This window comes from Papaver somniferum, chromosome 6 (assembly GCF_003573695.1).
Source record: "Papaver somniferum cultivar HN1 chromosome 6, ASM357369v1, whole genome shotgun sequence".
Classification (NCBI taxonomy): Eukaryota; Viridiplantae; Streptophyta; class Magnoliopsida; order Ranunculales; family Papaveraceae; genus Papaver; species Papaver somniferum.
Window position 1 is genome coordinate 32,045,027 of NC_039363.1, and position 5,385 is coordinate 32,050,411.

A 5,385-nucleotide genomic window follows, 5' to 3' on the forward strand; every position below is an offset into this window, starting at 1 on the left:
TGATATTGGTAAATAGTGGATTCCATAGCCCCAGTCTTCTCCATATTTTTCATATCACTTTTATTTAAGTTTGCTATATTTTTAGTCCTAAAAATTAAATCTAAAATCTATTGCTTTCACAAGTCTCAACGAACCTATTACTACAACTCAATTTGAAATCACATCAATTTTTGGCGTTGCCGACGCGGACTTGTCTTTAGGCTAGCTTTTTTTTTAGATTTTTTTTTTAGGTTTTTATTTGTTTTTCATTTTTATTTTATTTGTTCTTCTTTACGTTTCTGGGTTTTTGTCTTTTCCTTACAGATTTTGGGATTTGGAGCGAAAGAAAATTTTGCCAAAGCTTTTGGTGAATACTTAAAGATTTGGAGTAAAAACAAAGCGAAAGGAGCGAAAGAAAAGGAGAATAAAAATTAATTAAAAAAAACAAAAGAAAAAGAGAGAGAGAGAGACAATTTTTTTTTTTTTTAGAATTTCTTTTAGATTATCTTTTTCTTTTGGACTTTATTTTCGGACTTTGGACTGTGGACTTTGAGACTTTATTTTTTTTTAAACCCTAAAGAAGGGTAGTTTAAATATAAACTGTTTGCAGAGAAGGACGGAGATTACGATATCGCATCGGCCCCTCGGGTTCGTACATGACATATGATTCGTGGCCCGAGTCGACTTCAGCGGTTCATCCCCCGTCTGGTACGGGAGGTAAGTTTGTTGAAATACTCGCGAATCTCCTGTCAGCGAGTTACTGTATTCCTTCGTTTTCATATATGCTGAGGATTTGAAAACGGCTACTTTAATTTCCTTGTAAAGGGAAAGGACTGGCCATACAAGATAAGGGTTCGGATTTCATCACCTTTCCCTTCTTTCCCGCCTTAGGAAAACGAAACCAAACGCGAACCTAAGCCTAAAATTTGACTAGAACGAGACCTATAGGGTAACGAGCTTAATAGGAAAGTCATTCGAAAAATATTGGTTACTCTTTTAAGCATGCTTCAAAGTTCATGATGGTTTCTGCGAGTTGAATACGCCACCTTGTAACGCCGGTGAGGCCTTGGGTATCAAAGCTCCATTGAGCTTCCCTCGTCTCGATTCAACTTACTTAAACTCAGATTGATTTCAGAGGGGTTTTCTTAAATTTTAATGAATTCCCTTTCGAAGGATTAGAAGCTGGTCCAGAAACAATCTAAGTGGAGCCATCATGCTTTTTGTTTGCTAGAAATCTTTAGATTTGCTTTGGTGGAGTCAGCCTGCTTTTGTGTTTGCATAGAACCTCCCTTCCTTTTAGGATTTCTTTCTTTTTCTTTTCTTTTTCTAGTGTATGCCCGAGGTTATTAAACAGCGGGCTTGGAAAAGAAACACTCTAGGTCGTTTGATTAGTGATAAACCTAGTAGTTCTTCTTGTGAAAGCGGGGAGCTCGAAGACTCTTCTTTTGAGAGCCCTGTTTTTGGAAACTTCAGTTTTGAGAATCTGTCTCTTCGTGAGAAAAATTACCCTAGTACTTCAGCTGTGCCAACGATGGCAACTTTAAAAGATTACATGATCCCAACTAGGTCCACCCGAGCTTCGTGCATTAAATTGCCAGCCACTACGGCTAATTTCGAGATAAAACCTAGTATTCTACAGATGATCCCTATATTCTTAGGAAAAGATGATGAGAACCCTTATTTTCATATTAGGAACTTTGAGGAAATTTGTGGGACAATTAGAATAATAGACCTTACTGATGAAGTCTTGAAACTTAAGATGTTTCCCTTTTCCTTGAGAGATAAAGCCAAGACCTGGCTGAACAACCTACCATCTGAATCCATTGAAACATGGCAGGAACTTATTGATGCTTTCTATATGAAATTCTACTCTAAGTCGATAGACTATTTGTTCCGTTGACAGTGGAGAAGAAAATTATGAAGTTTATAAATTTGTTTCCTTCTTGCAAAATAATGGATAGCATAGTGATTCTTTTTCCCACATAAGGTACAAATTCGTGGAGGAGAAGCAATAATTGGCACTTGTTTTAACTTCATAGCCATGTGAGAAGATTGTAAGTTATGTAAACTTTTATTGACACAATATTCTTCTGGAGAACATTTAGTCATGTACTGTAATTCATGAGAATTAGTTTGTACAGAAGAATTTCTCCTTAAGACAGATTTTTCCTTTTCCAAGGATCTGCATTGTTCATGGGCTAGATTAAGGGATGCTTCTAGTTTCTCTTTTTCGACACGAAGTCTGTTAAGAGTTGATGAATGAGTCTCAATCAAACGTTTTTCTCTACTTGAGTATTCCTTAACAATATCCTCAAGAACACTAATCTTTTCACGCTGTAAAGTAGTTTCTTGGAGAAGTTTTTCAATATTCTTAGAGAAGGACTCAATGATGTTGTAAATATCATGTTCTCGATCAAGAGACTTTTCAAATTCATTAATAAGCTGATCATGATTCTGAAAATTAATAAAATCAGCAGAGTTTTTTGAAATTCTGGTGAGCTCCTTTTCAGCCTTTGACAGATTGTCACATGCCTCATGAGAAGAAGACATGTCAACATCAGATGTAACAATCTTTCTTCATCGGGATTCAAAAGAATCAACTAAGGAGTAACCCTTCGAGGTGTTTCCAAGACACTTGGCGTAATCGAAAACTTCAGGAGACATCTGGGTATGTGTAAGAGAGACTTTGTCCTCAGACTCAGACTGCCACAAACACATACTTATCAGGTCTTAAACGTGTTTGCCTGCTTTGATACCAATTGAAAACGCGGGGGTCTAACAACCACACCCAATATTTCGCTTAGCAATCTGTATGGACAAACTCCAATATACTTTCTAGATAATTAACTAGACAGTCAGACTCAATTTAAATTTTACTTAAGCAAACTGCGAGTCTCAATTTAAATACAAGAGAGATGAACTTGGATGGTACCAAAGACCAATATCCAAGTGTCAATCAATTTAAATAAACAACCAAACGGTCGGATATTCTAATTGATTGAACAACGCACAACCTGTATTATTCCAATTATATAAACAAATATAATGCGGAAAATATTAACACAGACACTAGAAATTTTGTTAACGAGGAAACCGCAAATGCAGAAAAACCCTGGGACCTAGTCCAGATTGAACACACACTGTATTAAGCCGCTACAGACACTAGCCTACTCAAAACTAACTTCGGTCTGGACTGTAGTTGAACCCCAACCAATCTCACACTGATCCAAGGTACAGTTATGCTCATACGTCTCTGATCCCAGCAGGATGCTACATACTTGATTCCCTTAGTTGATCTCACCCACAACTAAGATTTGCTACGACCCAAAGTCGAAGACTTTAATAAACAAATATGTATCACACAGAAAAGTCTAGATAATAGATAAATCTGTCTCCCACGAATATACCTATGAGTTTTGTTCCATCTTTTGATAAATAAAGGTGAACAGGAACCAATTGATAATCCGGACTTATATTCCCGAAGAACAACCTAGTATTATCAACCACCTCACAATAGTCTTAATCGATGCAGCGAAAAAATATATGGTGGAATCACAAATGATGAGACGAAGATGTTTGTGATTACTTTTTATCTTGCCTATCGGAGATAGAAATCTCAAGCCAATTATTACAATTGTACTCATACGATAGAAACAACAAGATCAGATCACACAACTACAAGAAAAGTAGTATCGGTATGGATTCACAATCCCAATGAAGTATTTAAGTCGTTAACCTGGTTTAGAAGAAGAAAACAAATGTTAAAGGAGAATCGACTCTAGCTTAGCACAACTAGTATCACGCAGAATGTGTGGGGATTAGGTTTCCCAGTTGCTAGAGTTCTCTCTTATATAGTCTTTCAAATCAGGGTTTGCAATCAATGTTAGCTTGGTAACAAAGCATTAAATATTCACCATTAGATGAAAACCTGATTTAGATTCAAGATAATATTTATCAACCGTTAGATCGAAAACATAGCTTGTTATACACAAATGAAATGCACGTTCTTGGGCTTGTGTAACCGTACCCAAACTTGTACATTAGTTGGTTCAACAATAGTTAACCAAATGGTTATCCATATGATCACTTTCATATCAACCATATTGTTCTTCATCATAACTAGTTCAAATGACTCAAATGAACTAGTTAGAGAGTTGTTCAATTGCAATGAAATCTTATATACTACACAAGACACAATTGAAGCAAAAATGATTTGATTCACATGAATCGGTTCATGAACTCTATAGCCACGGTTTGTAATTACATTCCTTAGTTTATAAAGATAAGTTCACTAAACATCGTTTTTAGACATAACCTACTCAAGTTCGCGGACTTAAGTTCCCGGATGGAGTTCACAAACTCCAGCAGAAATTCTCGGGTTTGAGAACTTCGCCAGTTCGTGGACTGGGTTCGCGGAATGAGCTCGCGGACTTAGCTCACGCACTTCTCCGGTTCACTTGACCAACAAAGTTCGCCAAACTTCGGTTCAAGCAATAAGGACTTATATATATATATATATATATATATATATATATATATATATATATATATATATATATATATATATGTGTGTTTCCACAACAAGACACAATGCTTATATCCTCCAAATGGTTACATAGTCTAAACTCTCATTTCAATCATTGAAACATTCTCAGATAACGTTATATAATTGTTATTCACAAACCATTTTTCGTCAGAGCAATTTTGAAAGTGATTGAAACATAACATGACTTTCGTCACTAGGTAAAGATGAACTTGGCTAAAGCGAAAGCTTTACCAACACATATTTCGAGAAATAGATAGGTGAGGTAAACTCGGCTCGAAATACCAAATGTGTATAAGCTAAGTCTATATAGCAAAACGACTTTTGTCTCAAGACAGGAGATAAATAAACTTTTGAGTGATAGATATGTTCAAGTCTCCATATACCTTTTAGTCGATGAAGATCCACCAGTTCCTTGAGTATTCCTTCGTCTTGTATGATGATTGCCATGGAGTTCTTGAGCTCAACTACACTTTCTATCCTAGCCCGAGACCTAGCTATAGTAGACTAGAAATCAATACTTATAGTTTTGATCACTAACATTGACAAGCATGCTTGAGATGGCAACGCATGCGAGTTTGACCGAGCAATGCTCTAACAAAAGGTTGCATTAGATATCATGAGCTTATGATAAAGGATTCAAAAGAAATACTAGCTAATCTTCATTCTCGAATGTTTGAGATGTACAATTTGTCCAACAAAGTAAGTGCTCAGAAGAATTTGAATCCAGTTTTTGAAAGCAATCTTCACAAGAATAGAGATTAGAATGACAAAATAGACATCAACGTTTGATTTCCTTCAATAATTGTATAAGGTCTATTATGAATAAAACTATCTTATTATGAATAAAATTATTATTTTAT